This window comes from Zea mays, chromosome 7 (genome assembly GCF_902167145.1).
Source record: "Zea mays cultivar B73 chromosome 7, Zm-B73-REFERENCE-NAM-5.0, whole genome shotgun sequence".
Taxonomy (NCBI): Eukaryota; Viridiplantae; Streptophyta; class Magnoliopsida; order Poales; family Poaceae; genus Zea; species Zea mays.
The window spans coordinates 56,301,208-56,329,011 of NC_050102.1; positions in this window are offsets into that span (position 1 = coordinate 56,301,208).

Below are 27,804 nucleotides of genomic sequence, written 5' to 3' on the forward strand. Positions count from 1 at the left end.
AGATATGCCCCATTTAAACTTGTACTTGGTGCTGTTACGAAATCCTCTCGGGTGCAGCAGCCTTTATTGCCTTGTTGCCTTCTCCAGTCCAAGATGGTTCACCTCCCAAACACCTGAGCATAATAAAGTCATCGCAAGGCTTTAGTACGTCATTTAAAGAAGAATTAGCTTCAATAAGCAAGGAACGAGTTCACCTGATAATTAAGTTTACGTGCACAGGCTCGTGTCATTGGTCCTTGATTAGCTACGAATGGTGAAGTGGTCACTGGTATGGTTGTATCAATGATAGTGATGTCCTCATCAGGCGGAGTCATGTAATATACACGCGAAAAATCCCCCGCAAAAAATACGTCGAAAAAAGACCGCATCGACGGTCTTCGGCATTCGACCAATACAAAGTCACCGCGAGGGGCAGCACTGGCTACCCTCCCGTGCGACACTCCACGCAAAAGTCGCCTAAGGATGCAGCCGGACCAGCACAACAAGTGCGCAAAACCAGTCTTCCTCAAAAGACTATCCGTGCAAAAGTCGCCTAAGGGTGCAGCCGGACTAGCACAACAAGTGCGTAAAATCGAAGTCTTCCTCAAAAGACTATCCGTGCAAAAGTCGCCTAAGGGTGCAGCCGGACTAGCACAGCAAGTGCACAAAATCGAAGTCTTCTTCAAAAAAAAACTATCCGCGCAAAGGTCGCCTAAGGGTGCAGTCGAACTAGCACAATAAGTGCGCAAAATCGAAGGCACATTACATCCGTGCAAAAATCTTCGTCGAAAAACTATCCGCGCAAAGACCGATTACAGGTGCAGCCGGACCGACATAATAAACGTGCTAGACCAAGTGCACAAGTCCCCTACGGACACGGCCGGATCAGCGAAGGCACACAGCCTCATCATACAAAATAATAGTTACATACGTACAACGAGGGCATCACACATTACATTGGTTCAACTTTCGGAATGATACCCATCTCCCTATAGTTAAACAGCATTATCCTCAGCTCCTCACCCTCAAAAAGACTTCGCAACTCCCCCTCACCTACGCTCACCCCAGCCGGCGAGGACAACAATTCCCGCTTGCCAGCCCTGTCCACACGAAGACGACCACCCTCTACCTCACTCACCCTACGCTTTGCCACCGCCCTTCGCCGCCTACGCCCAACACTCGGACCGGGAGCTTCAGCATCCATCACACACGGAGAAGTCTCCACCGCAGCCACATCCAATGCCGCAAAATAATCCAAATCCTCATCCAAAGACTCCTCCGTCCACACCACCGAACTCCCAGAACCATCAGACTCAAAAAACTTAGACACAGAATCATCTGAATCATTTTCCACAACCACGGTCGAAGCCGCCACAAAATTAGCACTTTCAGTAGCAGTTGCGTGCGCAGGCCCAAAACCCTGAACCTGCGCAGCAACCGAGGTTCAGTAACACGTAGACAAATTTTACAACCTCCCCTGCACCTATTCAACTACTTAGCCACCTGCGAGGGCGCGGCTGCGGCCGCGGCCGTAGGGCCTTCGACTGCCGGCTCCGCCACCACCTCCTGGGCGCCTTCGGCTGTCGGCACAGCGGCCAACACAGGGTCTTCGCCGGCAGCAGCAGGCACGGGCGCGTCCGATGGGCCTTCACCAGCATCCGAGGGCAGCACCGGTCTGCCCTCCGCAGCCTCGGGCGGCGCGCCAACTAGACTTCTGAAGTCCTCGACGTCCTCGGTGCGCTCCATCTGCAGCAACAGCACATTCATTCATCAAACACTACACACACCCACGCGCAACAAACCACAGCAAAACAATAAACATCACCTGCTCCCTCGCTCGGTCGGATCGCTTCCTGACAGCCTCCCGACCATGTGCCCCCCACATCCTATCAAAAAGTGCCCCCGTTGGCTGCTTCACAACAGGGTCTTCGGCCTTAAAAATCTCGCGTCCAAAACTCTCGTCTGCTTGGTCGAAACCTCGAAGTGTCTGCAGCCCTCGCGAGACAGCGCATTCATGGCCCCTTCACAGCTGACGAGGGAAGCAAAGGACATGAAACCCTCCACGATGGTCGGGAGTACCAGTAATTCCTCTTGCAACCACTCGAGGAAGCGAAGGCCTGCCTCTCGGTCGGGCACCTCTAAGTGAGCAGTACGCGGGCACCTAGCTCGCAGTACGAGTCCACGAGCTGTGCGCGCGTCCGCTCAACCTCCGAGCGCGTAGAGGCCTCGGCCTTCTCCACGCGACCGCGTAGAGCGTTGAACCGCACCTCTCATTCCTCGGCGCGTTGGCCGGCAAGACTTCCCTCCGCCCGCGCCAATTTGGCCTCCGCCTACGTAGCCTGCGCCTCGGCGATGGCCTGGTTGGCCTCCCTCCTTTCTTCCACCTGCTGGCGCCGGAGGTCTGTCTTCTCGGCCTCCAGGGCAGCCACCTTCTCCACCAGTCTGCAGCTTTTGCTCTCCGCAGCCGACTTCTCCCGGACGGCGTCCACGTGCTGCGCCCGAAGTCTCTCGACTTCGGCAGACACATCTGCAGTAAGGGCACCCGACGCCACGCGGTCGGCGAAGTCGGCCGCCTAACAGAAACACATGAAACCACAATCTCCATGAAAAACGGCAAACACCGAAGTCCAGCTCAACTTACTTGACTTAGCTGCTGCGACAGCTGCTGTGACAGCTGCTGCGATGCCTCCCTCAGTCGGCGGGACATGGTGCCCGCCTCGTCCTTGACGGCAGCGGCCGACGAAATCTCGTCGCTTGCGCAGAAAGCGCCACCCTTCACCCCAACCACAACGGTTGACGTCGTGGTTGTCACCGTAGGCGGGACAACAACCATTTGCCCCTCGCCCGACCCTGCAACGTACCACCAGTCAAAAAAAAACTTACCGACGAAATAGTCGTCCACGCTAATATTCGTGCCGAAGTTGGCAACGCGTTTCCCCGGCGAGGGCAGCTCCCGGACCTTCGCGGCCTCGCCCGGGGTAGACTTGGTTCCGCCGGCGGCGACTGATGAGGACATCAACACCAACACGAGCACATCTACACCAGCAGCACCTTCTCCAGCCCAGGCACCATCTTCCCCAGTCCAGGCGCCACCCCTTCCACCTGGGCCACTGACTCGGGCCCGTGCAAGAGAATTGAACTACATCATGCTGTTAAAGAACAAAGGCCCGGAAGAATAGACGACCAGCCCAACTGCGGCCCATAATGGACGACCTAGGGTTGGCCGCCCCTAGGGGCTGCGCCCCCTCTATATTTATCCAGGAGCTGCGCCTCCTTTATTTTTCGAGTTTTGTTTTAGATCTAGCTTTAGCTACCCCAGAACACGCACAAATACATGCTGTCCTCTGTGATTCAGAACTCCACTTTGAGTGATATTAAGATTGCTCACATCTTTTTCTTGTTCGTTCTTCGATTGCGCACAGGAAACGATCTTCGTGATCAGGCCGATCTCGCAGCAGCAAGGTCGGTAACCATTGGAAGTTGGTTCAGTGATTGCATTGGCGCTTCGGGTTCGCTTGTCGTAGTCAGATCGTGAGGGTCTACTTCCACCAAATCGGAATTATCTCTACTCACCGAAAGATCGGGCACTCGAGCTGGGTGATGAATGGAAAACGGCTTTTAAAACGAAATTTGGTTTATATGAATGGTTGGTTATGCCGTTTGGATTGACTAATGCTCCCAGCACTTTTATGCGAGTGATGAATGAAGTTCTGAGGCCCTTCATAGGATTGTTTGTGGTTGTTTATTTTGATGATATCCTTATTTACAGCAAATCTAAGAAAGAGCATTTGGAACATTTAAGTGCTGTTTTTGATGCATTGCGTGCTGCCCAGTTATTTGCTAACATGGAAAAATGCATCTTTTGCACACAACGTGTCTCGTTTCTTGGTTATGTTGTTACTCCACAGGGCATTGAGGTTGATAGCAGCAAGATTGCTGCCATTCGGGAGTGGCCTACACCGACGACGGTCACACAAATTCGGAGCTTTCTTGGACTTGCCAGTTTCTACCGCAGATTTGTTCGTGATTTTAGCTCCATTGCAGCGCCTCTACATGAGCTTACAAAGAAAGATGTGCCGTTTGCTTGGAGTGATTCGCAGGAGGAAGCGTTCAGCACTTTGAAAGATAAGTTAACCCAAGCTCCCCTATTGCAATTGCCTGATTTTAATAAAGTGTTTGAGCTTGAATGCGATGCTAGCGGTATTGGACTAGGTGCTGTTTGGTTACAAGAAGGAAAACCAGTTGCTTATTTTACTGAAAAATTAAGCGGTGCTAGTCTGAAATATTCTACTTATGATAAGGAGCTTTACGCTTTAGTGCGCACTTTGCATACATGGCAGCATTATCTTTGACATCGTGAGTTCGTAATTCATTCTGATCATGAGGCTTTAAAACATATTCGTACCCAAACAAATCTGAACCGTCGTCATGCTAAACGGGTAGAATTCATTGAGTCTTTTCCTTACATTATTAAACACAAGAACGGGAAGGACAATGTTATTGCTGATGCTTTGTCTCGTCGCTATACCATGCTGTCACAGTTAGATTTTAAAATCTTTGGTTTGCATACTGTGAAAGATCAATATGTTGACGATGCTGATTTTAAAGATGCTTTCGACCATTGTATTAATGGGAAACCATGGGGCAAATTTCACATACAGGATGGGTTCCTGTTTCGTGCTAACAAGCTGTGTGTTCCAGCTAGCTCGGTTCGTCTTTTGTTGTTACAGGAAGCACATGGAGGCGGTCTCATGGGGCACTTTGGCGTCTACAAGACACATGAGGTGTTGGCTGCCCACTTCTTTTGGCCTCGGATGCGCGCTGATGTTGAGCGCCTTGTTGCACGCTACACTACTTGTCAGAAAGCTAAGTCACGGTTGAACAACCATGGTTTGTATATGCCTTTGCATGTTCCTACTTCCCCTTGGATTGATATTTCGATGGATTTTGTTTTGGGATTGCCTAGAACTAAGAAGGGGAGGGATAGCATTTTTGTGGTTGTTGATCGATTCTCCAAAATGGCTCATTTCATACCTTGTCATAAGACTGATGATGCTAGCAATGTTGCTGAATTGTTTTTTAGAGAGATTATTCGTTTGCACGGTATTCCCAATACAATAGTCTCGGATCGTGATGCTAAGTTTCTCAGTCATTTTTGGAGATCTCTGTGGAATAAATTGGGAACTAAATTGCTGTTTAGCACCACTTGTCACCCTCAGACTGATGGTCAAACTGAGGTAGTTAATCGAACTTTGTCTACCATGCTTAGGGCTGTTTTAGACAAAAATTTGAAACGTTGGGAGGATTGCTTACCTCATGTTGAGTTTGCTTATAATCATGCAACACATTCTTCTACAAAGATGTGCCCTTTTCAAATTGTTTATGGTTACATTCCTAGGGCGCCTATTGCTTTGTTTTCGCTTGATGCTGCGGACGCCCCACACATAGATGCTCTTGCACATGTTGAACAAATGATTAATCTCCATGAACAAACTCAACAAAACATTGCTGCTGCTAATGCTAAATATCAGATTACTGGTAGTAAAGGCCGGAAACTAGTTACTTTTGAACCTGGTGATATGGTTTGGTTGCATTTGAGAAAGGATCGTTTTCCTACTTTGCGCCGTTCTAAATTGATGCCTCGTGCTGCTGGTCCTTTTAAGATACTAACCAAGATTAATGATAATGCTTATATCCTTGACCTGCCTGCGGAGTTTGGTGTTTCCACTAGTTTTAATGTTGCAGTTTTGAAACCGTATGCGGGAGAAGATGAGGAGTTGCCGTCGAGGACGACTTCAGTTCAAGAAGGGGAGGATGATGAGGACATCAACACCAACACGAGCACATCTACACCAGCAGCACCTTCTCCAGCCCAGGCACCATCTTCCCCAGTCCAGGCGCCACCCCTTCCACCTGGGCCACTGACTCAGGCCCGTGCAAGAGAATTGAACTACATCATGCTGTTAAAGAACGAAGGCCCGGAAGAATAGACGACCAGCCCAACTGCGGCCCATAATGGACGACCTAGGGTTGGCCGCCCCTAGGGGTTGCGCCCCCTCTCTATTTATCCAGGAGTTGCGCCTCCTTTATTTTTCGATTTTTGTTTTAGATCTAGCTTTAGCTACCCCAGAACACGCACAAATACGTGCTGTCCTCTGTGATTCAGAACTCCACCTCGAGTGATATTAAGATTGCTCGCATCTTTTTCTTGTTCGTTCTTCGATTGCGCATAGGAAACGATCTTCGTGATCAGGCCGATCTCGCAGCAGCAAGGTCGGTAACCATTGGAAGTTGGTTCAGCGATTGCATTGGCGCTTCGGGTTCGCTCGTCGTAGTCGGATCGTGAGGGTCTATGATGTAGCTGAGGTGCCCGATCTTTCGGCGAGTAGAGATAATTCCGATTTGGCGGAAGATGACCCTTGCGATCCGACTACGACGAGCAAGCCCGAGGCGCCAATGCAATCGCTGAACCAACTCCCTGTGGTTACCGACCTTGCTGATGCGAGATCGGCCTGATCACGAAGATCGTTTCCTGTGCGCAATCGAAGAACGAACAAGAACAAGATGCGAGCAATCTAATCTATTACTCGAGGGTGGAGTTCTGAATACACGAAGACAGCGTAGATTTGCGCGTGTTCGAGAGTAGCTAAGGCTAACGTAAAACAAAACTCGAGAATAAGGAGGCGCAGCTCCTGGATAAATAGAGGGGGCGCAGCCCCTAGGGGCGGCCAACCCTAGGTCGTCCACTATGGGCCGCAGTTGGGCTGGTCGTCTATTCTTCTGGGCCCTCATTCTTCAGTAGCATGACGAAGTTAAGATCTCTGGCACGGGCCCGAGTGATTGGCCCAGCTAATGAAGGAAGTGGCGCTTGATGTGGAGGTGCTGCTGGTGTAGTCGTACTCATAGTGATGTCCTCATCATCCTCCCCTTCTTGAAGTGAAGTCGTCCTCGACGACAACTCCTCATCCTCGGCCATATATGGTTTCAAATCTGCAACATTAAAACTAGTGGAAACACCAAATTCCGCAGGCAGGTCAAGGATATAAGCATTATCATTAATCTTTGTTAGCACCTTAAAAGGACCAGCAGCACGAGGCATTAATTTAGAACGACGCAAAGTAGGAAACCGATCCTTTCTCAAGTGCAACCAAACCATATCACCTGGCTCAAAAGTAACATGTTTTCTTCCTTTACTACCAGCAACCTGATTTTTAGCATTAGTAGCAGCAATGTTCTGTTTCGTTTGTTCATGTATGGTAATCATTTGTTCAACATGTGCAGCAGCATCTACATGTGGGGCGTTGGCAGCATTAAGTGAAATCAAATCAATAGGTGCCCTAGGGATGTAACCATAAACAATCTGGAAAGGGCACATCTTTGTAGAAGAATGCGTGGCATGATTGTAAGCAAATTCAACATGAGGCAAGCAATCCTCCCAACGTCTCAAATTCTTGTCTAAAACAGCCCTAAGCATGGTAGATAAAGTTCTATTTACTACCTCAGTTTGTCCATCAGTCTGAGGGTGACAAGTAGTGCTAAACAACAATTTAGTTCCCAATTTATTCCAAAGAGATCTCCAAAAATGGCTTAGAAACTTAGCATCGCGATCAGAGACTATTGTTTTTGGAATACCATGTAAACGAATAATTTCTCTAAAGAACAATTCAGCAACAATGCTAGCATCATCAGTTTTATGACAAGGTATAAAGTGAGCCATTTTTGAGAATCTATCAACAACCACAAAAATACTATCCCTCCCCTTCTTAGTTCTAGGCAAGCCCAAAACAAAGTCCATAGAGATATCAAGCCAAGGAGAAGAAGGGACAGGCAAAGGCATATACAAACCATGGTTGTTCAACCGTGACTTAGCTTTCTGACAAGTAGTGCAGCGTGCAACAAGGCGCTCCACATCAGCGCGCATCCGAGGCCAAAAGAAATGGGCAGCCAACACCTCATGCGTTTTGTAGACGCCAAAATGCCCCATGAGACCGCCTCCATGCGCTTCATGTAACAACAAAAGACGAACCGAGCTAGCTGGAACACACAGCTTGTTAGCGCGAAACAGGAACCCATCCTGTATGTGAAATTTGCCCCATGGTATCTGATGAGGACATCAACACCAACACGAGCACATCTACACCAGCAGCACCTTCTCCAGCCCAGGCACCATCTTCCCCAGTCCAGGCGCCACCCCTTCCACCTGGGCCAGTGACTCGGGCCCGTGCAAGAGAATTGAACTACATCATGTTGTTAAAGAACGAAGGCCCGGAAGAATAGACGACCAGCCCAATTGCGGTCCATAATGGACGACCTAGGGTTGGCCGCCCCTAGGGGCTGCGCCCCCTCTCTATTTATACAGGAGCTGCGCCTCCTTTATTTTCCGAGTTTTGTTTTACGTTAGCCTTAGCTACTTTCGAACACGCGCAAATCTGCGCTGTCCTCGTGTATTCAGAACTCCACCCTCGAGTAATAGATTAGATTGCTCGCATCTTGTTCTTGTTCGTTCTTCGATTGCGCACAGGAAACGATCTTCGTGATCAGGCCGATCTCGCATCAGCAAGGTCGGTAACCACAGGGAGTTGGTTCAGCGATTGCATTGGCGCCTCGGGCTTGCTCGTCGTAGTCGGATCGCAAGGGTCATCTTCCGCCAAATCGGAATTATCTCTACTCGCCGAAAGATCGGGCACCTCAGCTACATCAATTGGTATCAGATTTCCAGGTTGATCGGTGAGTTTATCGAGCGTTTTTTTTTCCTACAGTCCACAAAACCACATAAAAATTCAGGTTAGATCTTATCCCAGCACCCTTTTGAGCCTCGCACTTTCTTTCAATAATCTGCATTGTTGAATTTGTGTGCTTTCGCGTTTCCTTGTTGCTGGTTGCATTGTGTTCTTCCACCATTCAAATCCTAGCGCCGCCACCATCTCCCCTTTGATCACGCCACAAACCGAGTCAACATTGTTTCCTTGTTTTTCTCCTTCGGTTACGTAAAAAAAAACAGAAAAAACAAACCGAGTCAACGGCCGTTTCCTTGTTTTTCTCCTTCGGTTACGAAAAAAAACAGAAAAAAAAACCGAGTCAACATCGTTTCCTTGTTTTTCTCCTTCGGTTACGTCAAAAAAAAAACAGAAACAAAAACACAACGAAGGAGAAAGGATACGGTTGTTTCATCCCGGTCGTTTGAAAACATAACTTGAGGTACCTTCCTTAAACCGGGCATAACTTTTCGCTCGGGTGTCCGAAAAATCTGAAATTTTTACAGGAGCTAGTTGACACCATTCTGAGGCCGGCCAAACTCACCTTCGGTCTGTTTGGGTTCGACAAAATTGTCAAAAAAATTCAGGAAAATAAAGAAAAAAATCCGTCAAAGTTCTCGCACGCTTTTCAGAGAACTTTCTGATTTTCTGTAGACCACATTTGAACTTTGTTTTAGGTGAAACTTCGTCTAGCTCCTATTTTGTTGCTTCTTGTGCTGAGAAAAATATCAAAAAAATCATACAAAAAAAAGAAAAACAAAATCACTTGTGATTCCTACTAGTGGCCTCGCTAGTACAATATTTACGGTACTGCCATTCTGCTAGTTCCATCCGTCCTTTGCACTTGTGGCCAGCAATATAGTTTCGTGTTTTGCACTATAATTCAACTTTGCATTATTGTTTGGTCGTGCTAATCCTTGACTTGAGTGCAGCCTACCCAGAACTCCACATATTTCTACGACGAGTAGGTTTCTGTTTCTCCAGGCAATCGCTCATCCAATCTTTCACCGGTTCCACCTGTTGGTTGCAGTTCACCACTGTGGCTTGGTAAGAACGGATAAGAATTTGATAACAGCACTAGTGTGAGCGCCTTGTGAGCAGTACAGCCCTGTTTTTGTCGTTTTTTTTGGTGTTTTGGTGTTTGCGCTAACTATGGCAGGAGCACATGACACGGTGGATGCCCAGTTGATGGAAGTAAAGGGACAAGTTGATGGACTTGCTGATGACATTAGGACGATGCATGAACGGCTTGATTCAACGGTCACTTCGACGACCGAGCGTTTCAACCAGCTTGACCTTGCTCAAACGGCGACTCGCACCACACTCGACACCATCCTGGCACGCCTTGATGCGTTGACCACAAAGATGGAGCAGGACTACGGCGGTGACACTGAGTGGGACGATGGAGATCGTCGTGGTCGTGCACGCCGTGTGGTTCGTCATCCCCCTAATGACTTATTTTCTAAGATTAAATTTAAAATTCCACCTTTTAATGGCAAATATGATCCTGCTGCATATCTTGATTGGGAGTTAGAGGTTGAACAAAAATTTTCATGCCATGATATTGCTGCACATTCTCAGGTTAAAGCTGCTATTAGTGAATTTACTGATTTTGCTTTAATTTGGTGGCGTGAGTTTAAAATAAAACATCCCACTACCATTCCAACCACTTGGGATCAGTTGAAAGCTGCGATGCGACATCGATTTGTGCCTTCGTATTATGCTCGTGATTTGCTTAATAAAATGCAGCGTTTTCAGCAAGGTTCTCAATCTGTTGAGGACTATTTCCAGGAGTTACAAAAAGGTATGATTCGTTGTGGGATATTGGAGGACAACGACGCTGCTATGGCACGTTTTCGTGGTGGTTTAAACCGCGAAATCCAAGATATACTTGATTATAAGGAATATTATGATATGACTACTTTATTTGAATATGCTTGCAAAGCTGAACGTGAAGTGCAGGGACGCCGCTCGAAGCCATATTCTAACCCTTTTGCAGGACGAAGCTCGACTTCCACCTCAGCACCAGTTCCCCCTGCGCCATCCACGTCCACCACTACTCCACGCGAGAAGACGACCAAACCAGCCAGCACTGCCCCACCCACAGGTCGTACATGGGATATTCAGTGTCATCGTTGTAGAGGGTTTGGCCATGTGATTCGGGACTGCCCAAACAAGCGCACTTTACTCATTCGTGACGATGGTGAGTACTCTTCCGCTAGTGATTCTGAAGAAATTGAACATGCACTACTTGCCACTGACCATGCAGCTAAGGCGGAGGTACATGTCAACCCGGGCGACGCTGATAGGTATGAAAGTCTTGTTGTGCAGCGTGTTCTCAGTACACAGGTCGCTTTGCCCGAGAAGAATCAGCGACACACTCTGTTCCATACAAAGGGTGTTGTGCAGGAGCGGTCAATTCGCATCATTATCGACAGCGGCAGTTGCAACAATTTGGCGAGTACCATGCTGGTCGAAAAGTTGTCGTTACCCACTCGTAAGCATCCAAACCCATATCACATTCAATGGCTTAATGATGGTGGTAAAATAAAAATCACGCGTTCCGTGCGAGTTCCTTTCTCCATGGGTGCTTATTCTGATTTTGTTGATTGTGATGTTATTCCCATGGAAGCATGCTCTTTGTTACTTGGTCGACCTTGGCAATATGATACTGATAGCTAGCATCATGGTCGTTCGAATCATTATTCTTTCATTTTTAAGGGTCAGAAAATAATTATACATCCAATGACACCTGAACAAATTGTTAAAGATGATCTTGCCCGAGCTGCTATAACTGCTAAACAACTTGATCCATCGCCCTCTGTTCCTTCTGAAATTAAGTTGAAGGCTCCTGTTTTACTTGCTACACGTGCTGATTTTGATGATCTACACGGTGCTCATTTGCCATGCTATGCACTTGTATGCTCTAGTGTCCTCATTTCACTTGATGATGCACCATCTTTGGCTATTCCCCCTATGGTTGCTAACCTTTTGCAGGAGTACGCTGATGTCTTTCCCAAAGACTTACCACCGGGTCTCCCACCGCTTCGTGGCATTGAACACCAGATCGACCTCATTCCCGGTGCACAGCTTCCGAACCGCGCACCATACCGTACAAATCCGGATGAGACGAAGGAGATTCAGCGCCAGGTACAGGCGTTGCTTGACAAAGGATACATTCGTGAGTCTCTTAGCCCTTGCTCTGTTCCTGTGTTACTTGTTCCCAAGAAGGATGGGTCATGGCGTATGTGTGTAGACTGTCGTGCTATTAATAACATCACTATTCGTTATCGCTATCCTATACCACGCCTTGATGATATGCTAGATGAGCTTAGTGGTGCCATTATTTTCACTAAGATTGATTTGCGTAGTGGTTACCACCAGATTAGAATGAAACTAGGTGATGAATGGAAAACAGCCTTCAAAACAAAATTTGGTTTATATGAATGGTTGGTTATGCCGTTTGGATTGACTAATGCTCCCAGCACTTTTATGCGAGTGATGAATGAAGTTCTGAGGCCCTTCATAGGATTGTTTGTGGTTGTTTATTTCGATGATATCCTTATTTACAGCAAATCTAAGAAAGAGCATTTGGAACATTTAAGTGCTGTTTTTGATGCATTGCGTGCCGCCCAGTTATTCGCTAACATGGAAAAATGCATCTTTTGCACACGACGTGTCTCGTTTCTTGGTTATGTTGTTACTCCACAGGGCATTGAGGTGGATAGCAGCAAGATTGCTGCCATTCGGGAGTGGCCTACACCGACGACGGTCACACAAATTCGGAGCTTTCTTGGACTTGCCGGTTTTTACCGCAGATTTGTTCGTGATTTTAGCTCCATTGCAGCGCCTCTACATGAGCTTACAAAGAAAGATGTACCGTTTGCTTGGAGTGATTCGCAGGAGGAAGCGTTCAGCACTTTGAAAGATAAGTTAACCCAAGCTCCCCTATTGCAATTGCCTGATTTTAATAAAGTATTTGAGCTTGAATGCGATGCTAGCGGTATTGGGCTAGGTGCTGTTTTATTACAAGAAGGAAAACCAGTTGCTTATTTTAGTGAAAAATTAAGCGGTGCTAGTCTGAAATATTCTACTTATGATAAGGAGCTTTACGCGTTAGTGCGCACTTTACATACATGGCAGCACTATCTTTGGCATCGTGAGTTCATAATTCATTCTGATCATGAGGCTTTAAAACATATTCGTACCCAAACAAATCTGAACCGTCGTCATGCTAAATGGGTAGAATTCATTGAGTCTTTTCCTTACATTATTAAACACAAGAACGGGAAGGACAATGTTATTGCTGATGCTTTGTCTCGTCGCTATACCATGCTGTCACAGTTAGATTTTAAAATCTTTGGTTTGCACACTGTAAAAGATCAATATGTTGACGATGCTGATTTTAAAGATGCTTTCGGCCATTGTATTAATGGGAAACCATGGGGCAAATTTCACATACAGGATGGGTTCCTGTTTCGCGCTAACAAGCTGTGTGTTCCAGCTAGCTCGGTTCGTCTTTTGTTGTTACAGGAAGCACATGGAGGCGGTCTCATGGGGCACTTTGGCGTCTACAAGACACATGAGGTGTTGGCTGCCCACTTCTTTTGGCCTCGGATGCGCGCTGATGTTGAGCGCCTTGTTGCACGCTGCACTACTTGTCAGAAAGCTAAGTCACGGTTAAACAACCATGGTTTGTATATGCCTTTGCCTGTTCCTACTTCCCCTTGGATTGATATTTCGATGGATTTTGTTTTGGGATTGCCTAGAACTAAGAAGGGGAGGGATAGCATTTTTGTGGTTGTTGATCGATTCTCCAAAATGGCTCATTTCATACCTTGTCATAAGACTGATGATGCTAGCAATGTTGCTGAATTGTTTTTTAGAGAGATTATTCGTTTGCACGGTATTCCCAATACAATAGTCTCGGATCGTGATGCCAAGTTTCTGAGTCATTTTTGGAGATCTCTGTGGAATAAATTAGGAACTAAATTGCTGTTTAGCACCACTTGTCACCCTCAGACTGATGGTCAAACTGAGGTAGTTAATCGAACTTTGTCTACCATGCTTAGGGCTGTTTTAGACAAAAATTTGAAACGTTGGGAGGATTGCTTACCTCATGTTGAGTTTGCTTATAATCATGCAACACATTCTTCTACAAAGATGTGCCCTTTTCAAATTGTTTATGGTTACATTCCTAGGGCGCCTATTGCTTTGTTTTCGCTTGATGCTACGGACGCCCCACACATAGATGCTCTTGCACATGTTGAACAAATGATTAATCTCCATGAACAAACTCAACAAAACATTGCTGCTGCTAATGCTAAATATCAGATTACTGGTAGTAAAGGCCGGAAACTAGTTACTTTTGAACCTGGTGATATGGTTTGGTTGCATTTGAGAAAGGATCGTTTTCCTACTTTGCGCCGTTCTAAATTGATGCCTCGTGCTGCTGGTCCTTTTAAGGTACTAACCAAGATTAATGATAATGCTTATATCCTTGACCTGCCTGCGGAGTTTGGTGTTTCCACTAGTTTTAATGTTGCAGATTTGAAACCGTATGTGGGAGAAGATGAGGAGTTGCCGTCGAGGACGACTTCAGTTCAAGAAGGGGAGGATGATGAGGACATCAACACCAACACGAGCACATCTACACCAGCAGCACCTTCTCCAGCCCAGGCACCATCTTCCCCAGTCCAGGCGCCACCCCTTCCACCTGGGCCAGTGACTCGGGCCCGTGCAAGAGAATTGAACTACATCATGTTGTTAAAGAACGAAGGCCCGGAAGAATAGACGACCAGCCCAATTGCGGCCCATAATGGACGACCTAGGGTTGGCCGCCCCTAGGGGCTGCGCCCCCTCTCTATTTATACAGGAGCTGCGCCTCCTTTATTTTCCGAGTTTTGTTTTACGTTAGCCTTAGCTACTTTCGAACACGCGCAAATCTGCGCTGTCCTCGTGTATTCAGAACTCCACCCTCGAGTAATAGATTAGATTGCTCGCATCTTGTTCTTGTTCGTTCTTCGATTGCGCACAGGAAACGATCTTCGTGATCAGGCCGATCTCGCATCAGCAAGGTCGGTAACCACAGGGAGTTGGTTCAGCGATTGCATTGGCGCCTCGGGCTTGCTCGTCGTAGTCGGATCGCAAGGGTCATCTTCCGCCAAATCGGAATTATCTCTACTCGCCGAAAGATCGGGCACCTCAGCTACATCAGTATCCCATTAATACAATGGCCGAAAGCATCTTTAAAATCAGCATCGTCAACATATTGATCCTTCACAGTGTCCAAACCAAAGATTTTAAAATCTAATTGTGACAGCATGGTATAGCGACGAGACAAAGCATCAGCAATAACATTGTCCTTCCCGTTCTTGTGTTTAATAATGTAAGGAAAGGACTCAATGAATTCGACCCATTTAGCATGACGACGGTTCAGATTTGTTTGGGTACGAATATGTTTTAAAGCCTCATGATCAGAACGAATTATGAACTCACGATGCCAAAGATAGTGCTGCCAAGTATGCAAAGTGCGCACTAAAGCGTAAAGTTCCTTATCATAAGTAGAATATTTCAGACTAGCACCGCTTAATTTTTCACTAAAATAAGCAACTGGTTTTCCTTCTTGTAACAAAACAGCACCTAGCCCAATACCGCTAGCATCGCATTCAAGCTCAAAAACTTTATTAAAATCAGGCAATTGCAAGAGGGGAGCTTGGGTTAACTTATCTTGCAAAGTGCTGAATGCTACCTCCTGCGAATCACTCCAAGCAAACGGCACATCTTTCTTTGTAAGCTCATGTAGAGGCGCTGCAATGGAGCTAAAATCACGAACAAATCTGCGGTAGAAACCGGCAAGTCCAAGAAAGCTCCGAATTTGTGTGACCGTCGTCGGTGTAGGCCACTCCCGAATGGCAGCAATCTTGCTGCTATCCACCTCAATGCCCTGCGGAGTAACCACATAACCAAGAAACGAGACACGTTGCGTGCAAAATGTGCACTTTTCCATGTTACCAAACAAGCGAGCAGCACGCAAAGCGTCAAAAACAGCACGCAAATGTTCTAAATGCTCCTCTATAGACTTGCTGTAAATAAGGATATCATCGAAATAAACAACAACAAACAAACCTATGAAGGCCCATAGAACTTCGTTCATTAAACGCATAAAGGTGCTGGGAGCATTAGTCAATCCAAATGGCATAACCAACCATTCATATAAACCAAATTTCGTTTTAAAAGCCGTTTTCCATTCATCACCGAGTTTCATTCTAATCTGATGGTAACCGCTACGCAAATCAACCTTAGAGAAAATAACGGCACCACTAAGCACATCTAGCATATCATCAAGGCGTGGAATAGGATATCGATAACGAACTGTGATGTTATTAATAGCACGACAATCTACGCACATACGCCATGACCCATCTTTCTTTGGAACGAGTAAAACAGGAACCGAGCAAGGGCTAAGAGACTCACGAATGTAACCCTTATCAAGCAGCGTCTGCACCTGGCGCTGGATCTCCTTCGTCTCATCTGGATTTGTACGGTACGGGGCGCGGTTCGGAAGAGAAGCGCCGGGGATGAGATCGATCTGATGCTCAATGCCACGGAGGGGAGGAAGACCCGGTGGTAAGTCCGTAGGATAAACATCAGCATACTCCTGCAAAAGGTTAACAACAGCAGGGGGTATATCCAAAGACGGTGCATCATCAAGCGGAACAAGCATTCACGAGCATACAAGTGCATAACAGGGCATATGAGCTTCATGGAGATCATCAAAATCAGCACGTGTAGCAAGTAAAACAGGAGAGTGCAACTTGATTTCAGATTTAATAGGTGCGGCTGATGTCGATTTGACTTGTTGTGCAGTTTTAGCAGCCCTAGTAAGATCATCTTTCAAAATTTGGTCAGGGGTCATTGGATGTATAATTATTTTCTGGCCTTTAAACATGAAAGAATAATGATTTGAACGACCATGATGTAAACTATCAGTATCATATTGCCAAGGTCGACCCAATAACAAAGAGCATGCTTCCATAGGAATAACATCGCAATCAGCATAATCAGAATAAGAACCCAGCGAAAAGGGGACACGTACCGAACGTGTTACCTTTATTTTACCACCATCATTAAGCCATTGAATGTGATACGGATGTGGATGTGTGCGAGTGGGTAAGGATAATTTCTCTACCAACGCTGTACTTGCCAAATTGTTGCAGCTGCCACTATCGATGATGATGCGAATCGACCGTTCGTGCACGACGCCCTTGGTATGGAATAGAGTGTGTCGCTGATTTTTTTCGGCCTGGGCAACCTGTATGCTGAGAACACGCTGCACAACAAGACTCTCATACCTATCGGCGTCGATGGGATCAACGTGGACTTCCTCATTTTCTGCATGGTTAGTGGCAATCATAGCATGACCAGTTTCCTCAGAATCACTGGCTGAAGAGTACTCACCATTGTCACGTATAAGCAAGGTACGCTTGTTTGGGCAGTCCCGAATCATGTGCCCAAACCCTCTGCAACGATGGCACTGAATATCCCGTGTACGTCCTGTGGAAGAAGCGGCGCCTTTGGCAGGGGGCGCCACTGGCTTGGTCGGCCCTGTGCGCGATGTAGTGCTAGGCGTAGGAGGTGCAGGGCTGGAAGGAGTTGAGTTGTGTGTTGGACCCCGGCCTGCAAAAGAGTTAGTATATGTCTTTGATCGTCGTCCCTGCACTTCACGTTCAGCTTTGCAAGCATATTCAAACAATGTGGTTATATCAAAATAATCCTTATAATCAAGTATATCCTGAATTTCCCTGTTCAAACCACCACGAAAACGCGCCATAGCAGCGTCATCTGACTCAACCAAACCACAACGAAGCATACCCTTTTGCAACTCCTGGTAATATTCCTCAACAGATTGTGAACCTTGTTGAAAACGCTGCATTTTGTTAAGCAAATCACGAGCATAATAGGAAGGAACAAATCTGTGGCGCATGGCAGTTTTTAATTGGGTCCAAGTAAGGACACTGTTAATGGGAAGTTTTTGTTTATACTCACGCCACCAAATTAAAGCAAAATCAGTAAATTCACTAATGGCAGCCTTCACTTGGCTATTAGCAGGAATATCATGGCATGAAAATTTCTGTTCTACCTCTAATTCCCAATCAAGATATGCAGCAGGATCATATTTACCATTAAAAGATGGAATTTTAAATTTAATCTTAGAAAATAAGTCATTAGGGGGATGACGAACCACACGATGTGCACGACCACGGCGATCTCCATCGTTCTGCTCAGTGTCACCGCCGTATTCCTGCTCCATCTTTGTGGTCAATGCATCAAGGCGTGCCAGGATGGTGTCGAGTGTGGTGCGAGTCGCTGTTTGAGCAAGGTCAAGTTGGTTGAAACGCTCGGTCGTCGAAGTGATCGTTGAATCAAGTCGTTCATGCATCGTCCTAATGTCAGCAGCAAGTCCATCAACTTGTCCCCTTACTTCCTGCAACTGGGCATCCACCATGTCGTGTGCTCCTGCCATAGTTAGCGCAAACACCAAAACACCAAAAGGAGAAAAACCAACGACAAAAACAGGGGTGTACTGCTCACAAGGCGCTCACACTAGTGCTGTTATCAAGTTCTTATCCGTTCTTACCAAGCCACAGTGGTGAACTGCAACCAACAGGTGGAACCGGTGAAAGATTGGATGAGCGATTGCGTGGAGAAACAGAAACCTGCTCGTCGTAGAAATATGTGGAGTTGTGGGTAGGCTGCACTCAAGTCAAGGATTAGCACGATCAAACAATAATGCAAAATTGAATTATAGTGCAAAACACGAAACTATATTGCTGGCCACAGGTGCAAAGGATAGATGGAACTAGCAGAATGGCAGTACCGTAAATATTGTACTAGTGATGCCAAAAAGGCACTAGTAGAAATCACAGGTGATTTTGTTTTTCTTTTTTGTATGATTTTTTTGATATTTTTCTCAGCACAAGAAGCAACAAGATAGGAGCTACACGAAGTTTCACCTAAAACAGATATCAGATGTGGTCTATAGAAAATCAGGAAGTTCTCTGAAAAGCGTGCGAGAACTTTGATGAATTTTTTTTATTTTTCTGAATTTTTTTTGACAATTTTGTCGAACCCCAAACAGACCGTTTACGGAAGGTACCTGTAAAAATTTCAGATTTTTTGGACACCCGAGCGAAAAGTTATGCCCGGTTTACGGAAGGTACCTCAAGTTATGTTTTAAAAACTACCGGGATGAAACAACCGTATCCTTTCTCCTTCGTTTTCCTTTTTTTTTGTTTCTGTTTTTTTTATGTAACCGAAGGAGAAAAACAAGGAAGCGGTCGTTGACTCGGTTTGTTTTTTTTTCTGTTTTTTTTCGTAACCGAAGGAGAAAATCAAGGAAACGGCCGTTGACTCGGCTTGTTTTTTTCTGTTTTTGTTTGACGTAACCGAAGGAGAAAAACAAGGAAACAATGTTGACTCGATTTGTGGCGTGATCAAACGGGAGATGGTGGCGGCGCTAGGGTTTGAATGGTGGAAGAACACAATGCAACCAGCAACAAGGAAACGCGAAAGCACACAAATTCAACAATGCAGATTATTGAAAGAAAGTGCGAGGCTCAAAAGGGTGCTGGGATAAGATCTAACCTGAATTTTTATGTGGTTTTGTGGACTGTAGGAAAAAAACGCTCGATAAACTCACCGATCAACCTGGAAATCTGATACCAATTGATGTAGCTGAGGTGCCCGATCTTTCGGCGAGTAGAGATAATTCCGATTTGGCGGAAGATGACCCTTGCGATCCGACTACGACGAGCAAGCCCGAGGCGCCAATGCAATCGCTGAACCAACTCCCTGTGGTTACCGACCTTGCTGATGCGAGATCGGCCTGATCACGAAGATCGTTTCCTGTGCGCAATCGAAGAACGAACAAGAACAAGATGCGAGCAATCTAATCTATTACTCGAGGGTGGAGTTCTGAATACACGAAGACAGCGCAGATTTGCGCGTGTTCGAGAGTAGCTAAGGCTAACGTAAAACAAAACTCGAGAATAAAGGAGGCGTAGCTCCTGGATAAATAGAGGGAGCGCAGCCCCTAGGGGCGGCCAACCCTAGGTCGTCCACTATGGGCCGCAGTTGGGCTGGTCGTCTATTCTTCTGGGCCCTCATTCTTCAGTAGCATGACGAAGTTAAGATCTCTGGCACGGGCCCGAGTGATTGGCCCAGCTAATGAAGGAAGTGGCGCTTGATGTGGAGGTGCTGCTGGTGTAGTCGTACTCATAGTGATGTCCTCATCAGTCTACTTCCACCAAATCGGAATTATCTCCACTCACCGAAAGATCGGGCACTCCAGCTCTATCAGCGACGGCCTTCGTGCTCTCCGACACCTTGCTGGAGCCGGGTGCGGCCGGTTTCGCAGCCAAATTCGGCTGACTACCACCGGGGGCGGCAGCCTTCGCGCTCCCCCGCGCTCTCTTCGCTTCACGCCTAGGATCGGGGAGCCTGATGACCGCCCGACGCTTCTGCGCAGCATCCTGGCGATCCTTGTTCATCACTGCCGACACAACAGCAGCAATATTCCGTCCGTAAGGGAAAATCTTCAATCCACGAGCTATACGAGACGTAGACATGTCTTCTCCCTCTGCCCAGGGGATCGGAAGATTCTTTGGCCACCGACCCCCGGTAACCTCCAGCATTCGCGTTGAAGTCTCCCGGAGCTTGGGCGAAGACATCCTTCCCCCGAGGGCCGCGCGCATGTCCCCATCAACTCCATAGAAAAATTATCAGACACCCCCTTTCCCCCCACTATAGTACCTAATTTTCTCTTCTTGGTCGCTGGGGCAGCCTCCTGCAAAGGCCCTTCCTCGATCTCGCCCATCGGTTTCTTCCCGCGGCGGTCGGCGACGTCTTCCGCGGGGTAACCACCGTACGGCAAACGGTTCAATTCGAAGACCCGATTCAGCCTGTCATTGGCCCCACGGATATCCCAGCTCCGCAGACCCTCTGTCTTCGGCACGTAGCGCCCCACTATCCTTGCCGCACCGTCTTCCGCTTCACGCACGAATGCGGCGGGATCTCGACCACGCAAATCCAGTGCGAAGGCAGGACTCCGCACCAGCATCCCGCCACGAGAGGGCATTTGGCGAGGGCATACTTCGCCCAGCGCCCAGCCCTGCGCCAAGGGCCATACCCCATACCCGACAAACTCCTCAACAAGGTCGCGCCCGCTACTCATGCGGGCAGCGCTCCGAAGGGCCCCTTCGTTTTCATCATCCTCCGCTACCTCAAACTGCGGGTACGCTGCGTAATAATGTGAACACATGACGGCCACAGGGAGCCCTGGATGGTCTTCGACTGTGCCTTCGAAAACGTAAAACCAAAATTCCCACCAGTTGCCCCATTTATTGTGGGCGCAGGGGACCAACTCTATGACTTCCATCTAAGTCTTGTCTGTCTTCGGCGTAAATGTGCAAGATCCAAATTGTGCAATCTTATGTCCAATTTTTCTTTTCTGCCAATGCAGACAATAATGCTTCGCGAAGACTTCGACAGAGGGCTGCCCGCTATACGAAGTCGTCGCCCAAACATACTTTGCTAGGGCCACCACGACATTCGGTGTCAGCTGGTGGACCTGGACCTCGAATTTACGCAGGACCTCCGCCACGAATCGATGCGCAGGTAGACGAAGGCCAGCGGCAAAAAAGGCCTCGAAGACGACCAGCTCGCCTTCTGGCTCGGGGACCTCCTCCGCCCCCGGGACACGCGCCACTCCGTCGCCAAAATATCCAAGCTGTTGCATGTCTTGCACGCGGACCGAGGACATCCGCGACGCGCCGAATTCCACTGTGTCGCCAGGATGCAACTTGATGAAGACATCCACACTACTGATGCATCTATACCAATACAAGTACCAATTTCTGGTCCCATTACTCGCGCTCGTGCTCGTCAACTCAACCATCAGGTGATTACACTCTTGAGTTCATGTCCATCATATTTAGACCATGGAGACCCGTGCACTCTTGTTTTGCTTAGGAATCAGGGAGAAGACCGAAAGGGAAAAGGATTTGAACATGCTGGATTCGGACTGCAGAAGAACACCAACTTGTGACGGTCACCACGGTCAGATGCGGGCTCGGATTGGAATGTTCAAGCACAACATGGAAAGCTTATCAAGTCTACTTTCATATGGATCCGGAATTATAGTCATATCTGTTCTGAGGCCGCCGTAATCATTGTTTTCTTACCGAGACATTTCCTGCCTTTTCTGCCCATGGTGCTGCGTCACCCTATTTTGGCCCAATGGGTCGTGTATCAAGTTAGGTCCATTAGGGACGCATCCTAGGGTTGCAGCACGACCCCAATACCCTTGTGGTCGTCCTCCCATGTTTATAAACCCCCTAGCCGCCACCAAGAACAGCGGGTTTTGTTTAGATCAAGTTTAGCTCTCGCTACTTGCTTGCAAGCGCGCGTGCTAGTTCAGCCGCCCGTCTTCTTGTCTTCGGAACCCCACCATATTGGAGTTTGATCTTTAAACCTACATTTAGATCTGGTAATTTAGTACTTGTTCTACTTGTTCTTGCTAGTTCTTCGATTGCTTGCAGGACGAGTGCCCTAGTGGCCAGGGTGTCACGCTCCACAAGATCGTGACAGCCATAGGAGGTGGTGTATCGGCTGCTAAGGCGCAGCGTCTTTGGAAGGCTGTAGTCGGGCCGTGAACGTCGTCTCCTCCCCCAATCGAGTTATTCCACACCCTCTCATCGAAAGATCGGGCAATCACCCAACGGGTGCACATCAGTTGGTAATCAGAGCAAGGTTTATCGGTGAGAGATTTACTTTTCTTCGCTGTTTTCTTATCTCCTATAGTCCAGAAAAAGCCAAAAAAATAGTAGATTAGTTTTACCGCAATCCTATAAACCATTGAGCATTTACTAGTACTACTTAGTTAGGGCTTGTTGAGTTTTTGGTTGCATCGGTTGTGTCGAGTTGCTGGTCTTAGTTTATTCCTTTAGAGTTTTGAGTTCTACCACGTTTTGGTCACCACGAGATCCACCATCACCAAAAACATCTCTGGTTCATTTTTGCCACCACGGATACATATCATATCCGATTTGGAAGTTTAAATACAATCTGGAAAGCTTATCTTATCTTCTTTCCAACGGATCTGACCTTATCTCAAAATTCGTTCTGAGCGCTCCGCAATCATCGTAGAGATTTCTGGACTTTCTATATTAACAAGATTTGTTAAATCTGATTTAAAGGGGCTGTTAGCAATATCTTTATTGTTTGGGTTGTCATAGTGAAAAAAGGGTTTAAGCCCCTGCAAAAAAAAAACAGAAGAAGAAGAAGAAAAAAAAAGAATAGAAAAAAAAAGGAAAAGAAGAAGAAGGGGGCTGAATCTCTAAATCTGTTGTTTCTCTTTGTGCTGTGCTAGTTGTTCTTTTTCAGTGACTACCTTTGTGCCTAGGCTCACGTCTCTAACCTGGTTTAGCCTAGGACCAGCACAGTACCACCGTTGAACGATTATTCAGCTTGCTTTTGTAACTAACGTGGTACTAGTGTATTCCTTGCTTCAGCCCACCTACAACTCTACATATTTCGACTACAGTTTGACAGGTCGTGTTGCTGCGGCACCGATACACTTATTCCACGGTTGCAGACTTGTTGGTTGCTGACCCCTCCTGTTGTGCAAGGTAAGAATTGGTAAGAGCTTGTGTGGCAGGTTGAGAGTGAGCGCCTTGCAGTAGCTACATCCTAATAGTTGTAGAGTTTTTATTCCTTCACGTTTTTTTTTCTTGTTGCCTCTGTTCGTCTAACCATGGCAGGATTGGAGGTTGATGATGCTTCTCGTAATATGCCACACTCTCCTCGCACCAAGGGTATCATACAACACTTTGTAAGGCTAGTGAAGACGCACACGGAAGGTCTTGATAATGACATGCAGGTGACGAATGAAAAGATGGGGCAATTGGAGGCCACACAGATCGACACGAACACCAAACTTGCAAATGTGGAAATGACAGTTGCTCATATTGACAAGAGCCTTGTCGCACTCTTGAGGCGGTTTGATGAGATGCATGCTAATATCAATGGTGGGCGTGATGAGGGCGCCGAAGGTAACTGGGATGACTATGTTGCTGATACTGAACAAGATGACCAAGAAGCACCTAATCGCCGGCGACTACGTACTAACCGTAGAAGTATGGGTGGTTTTCACCGACGTGAGGTACATGGTAATGATGATGCTTTTAGTAAGGTTAAATTTAAAATACCTCCTTTTGATGGTAAATATGACCCTGATGCTTACATTACTTGGGAGATTGCGGTTGATCAAAAGTTTGCATGCCATGAATTTCCTGAGAATGCGCGGGTTAGAGCTGCTACTAGTGAGTTTACTGAATTTGCTTCTGTTTGGTGGATAGAACATGGTAAGAAGAATCCTAATAACATGCCACAAACTTGGGATGCGTTGAAACGGGTCATGCGGGCTAGATTTGTTCCTTCTTATTATGCACGTGATATGTTAAACAAGTTGCAACAATTGAGACAGGGTACTAAAAGTGTAGAAGAATATTATCAGGAATTACAAATGGGTATGCTGCGTTGTAACATAGAGGAGGGTGAGGAATCTGCTATGGCTAGATTTTTGGGCGGGTTAAATAGGGAAATTCAGGACATCCTTGCTTATAAAGATTATGCTAATGTAACCCGATTGTTTCATCTTGCTTGCAAAGCTGAAAGGGAAGTGCAGGGACGACGTGCTAGTGCAAGGTCTAATGTTTCTGTAGGAAAATCTACACCATGGCAACAGCGCACGACTACATCCATGACCGGCCGTACACTAGCACCAACTCCCTCGCCAAGTCGACCAGCACCCCCGCCTTCCTCCAGCGACAAACCACGTGCATCTTCCACAAATTCAGCAACCAAATCTGCCCAGAAACCCGCAGGTAGTGCCTCTTCAGTAGCTTCCACAGGTAGAACAAGAGATGTTCTGTGTTATCGATGCAAGGGCTATGGACACGTGCAGCGTTATTGTCCTAATCAGCGTGTTTTGGTGGTAAAAGACGATGGTGGGTATTCCTCTGCTAGTGATTTGGATGAAGCTACACTTGCTTTGCTTGCGGCTGATGATGTAGGCACTAAGGAACCACCCGAAGAACAGATTGGTGCAGATGATGCAGAGCATTATGAGAGCCTCATTGTACAGCGTGTGCTTAGTGCACAAATGGAGAAGGCAGAGCAGAATCAGCGACATACGTTGTTTCAAACAAAGTGTGTCATTAAGGAGCGTTCATGTCGTTTGATCATTGATGGAGGTAGCTGCAACAACTTGGCTAGCAGCGACATGGTGGAGAAGCTTGCACTTACGACCAAACCGCACCCGCATCCATATCACATTCAATGGCTCAACAATAGTGGTAAGGTCAAGGTAACCAAGCTGGTACGAATTAATTTTGCTATTGGTTTATATCGTGATGTTGTTGACTGTGATGTTGTGCCTATGGATGCTTGTAATATTCTGCTAGGTAGACCATGGCAATTTGATTCAGATTGTATGCATCATGGTAGATCAAATCAATATTCTCTCATATACCATGATAAGAAAATTATTTTGCTTCCCATGTCCCCTGAGGCTATTGTGCGTGATGATGTTGCTAAAGCTACCAAAGCTAAAACTGAGAACAACAAGAATATTAAAGTTGTTGGTAATAACAAAGATGGGATAAAATTGAAAGGACATTGCTTGCTTGCAACAAAAACTGATGTTAATGAATTATTTGCTTCCACTACTGTTGCCTACGCCTTGGTATGCAAGGATGCTTTGATTTCAATTCAAGATATGCAGCATTCTTTGCCTCCTGTTATTACTAACATTTTGCAGGAGTATTCTGATGTATTTCCAAGTGAGATACCAGAGGGGCTGCCACCTATACGAGGGATTGAGCACCAAATTGATCTTATTCCTGGTGCATCTTTGCCGAATCGTGCGCCATATAGGACAAATCCAGAGGAAACAAAAGAAATTCAGCGACAAGTGCAAGAACTACTCGACAAAGGTTACGTGCGTGAGTCTCTTAGTCCGTGTGCTGTTCCGGTTATTTTAGTGCCTAAAAAAGATGGAACATGGCGTATGTGTGTTGATTGTAGGGCTATTAATAATATCACGATACGTTATCGACACCCTATTCCACGTTTAGATGATATGCTTGATGAATTGAGTGGTGCCATTGTCTTTTCTAAAGTTGATTTGCGTAGTGGGTACCACCAGATTCGTATGAAATTGGGAGATGAATGGAAAACTGCTTTCAAAACTAAGTTCGGATTGTATGAGTGGTTAGTCATGCCTTTTGGGTTAACTAATGCACCTAGCACTTTCATGAGATTAATGAACGAGGTTTTGCGTGCCTTCATTGGAAAATTTGTGGTAGTATACTTTGATGACATATTAATCTACAGCAAATCTATGGATGAACATGTTGATCACATGCGTGCTGTTTTTAATGCTTTACGAGATGCACGTTTATTTGGTAACCTTGAGAAGTGCACATTTTGCACCGATCGAGTTTCGTTTCTTGGTTATGTTGTGACTCCACAGGGAATTGAGGTTGATCAAGCCAAGGTAGAAGCGATACATGGATGGCCTATGCCAAAGACTATCACACAGGTGCGGAGTTTCCTAGGACTTGCTGGCTTCTATCGCCGTTTTGTGAAGGACTTTAGCACCATTGCTGCACCTTTGAATGAGCTTACGAAGAAGGGAGTGCATTTTAGTTGGGGCAAAGTACAAGAGCACGCTTTCAACGTGCTGAAAGATAAGTTGACACATGCACCTCTCCTCCAACTTCCTGATTTTAATAAGACTTTTGAGCTTGAATGTGATGCTAGTGGAATTGGATTGGGTGGTGTTTTGTTACAAGAAGGCAAACCTGTTGCATATTTTAGTGAAAAATTGAGTGGGTCTGTTCTAAATTATTCTACTTATGATAAGGAATTATATGCTCTTGTGCGAACATTAGAAACATGGCAGCATTATTTGTGGCCCAAAGAGTTTGTTATTCATTCTGATCATGAATCTTTGAAACATATTCGTAGTCAAGGAAAACTGAACCGTAGACATGCTAAGTGGGTTGAATTTATCGAATCGTTTCCTTATGTTATTAAGCACAAGAAAGGAAAAGAGAATATCATTGCTGACGCTTTGTCTAGGAGATATACTTTGCTGAATCAACTTGACTACAAAATCTTTGGATTAGAGACGATTAAAGACCAATATGTTCATGATGCTGATTTTAAAGATGTGTTGCTGCATTGTAAAGATGGGAAAGGATGGAACAAATATATCGTTAGTGATGGGTTTGTGTTTAGAGCTAACAAGCTATGCATTCCAGCTAGCTCCGTTCGTTTGTTGTTGTTACAGGAAGCACATGGAGGTGGCTTAATGGGACATTTTGGAGCAAAGAAAACGGAGGACATACTTGCTGGTCATTTCTTTTGGCCCAAGATGAGAAGAGATGTGGTGAGATTGGTTGCTCGTTGCACGACATGCCAAAAGGCGAAGTCACGGTTAAATCCACACGGTTTGTATTTGCCTCTACCCGTTCCTAGTGCTCCTTGGGAAGATATTTCTATGGATTTTGTGCTGGGATTGCCTAGGACTAGGAAGGGACGTGATAGTGTGTTTGTGGTTGTTGATAGATTTTCTAAGATGGCACATTTCATACCATGTCATAAAACTGACGATGCTACTCATATTGCTGATTTGTTCTTTCGTGAAATTGTTCGCTTGCATGGTGTGCCCAACACAATCGTTTCTGATCGTGATGCTAAATTTCTTAGTCATTTTTGGAGGACTTTGTGGGCAAAATTGGGGACTAAGCTTTTATTTTCTACTACATGTCATCCTCAAACTGATGGTCAAACTGAAGTTGTGAATAGAACTTTGTCTACTATGTTAAGGGCAGTTCTAAAGAAGAATATTAAGATGTGGGAGGACTGTTTGCCTCATATTGAATTTGCTTATAATCGATCATTGCATTCTACTACAAAGATGTGCCCATTTCAGATTGTA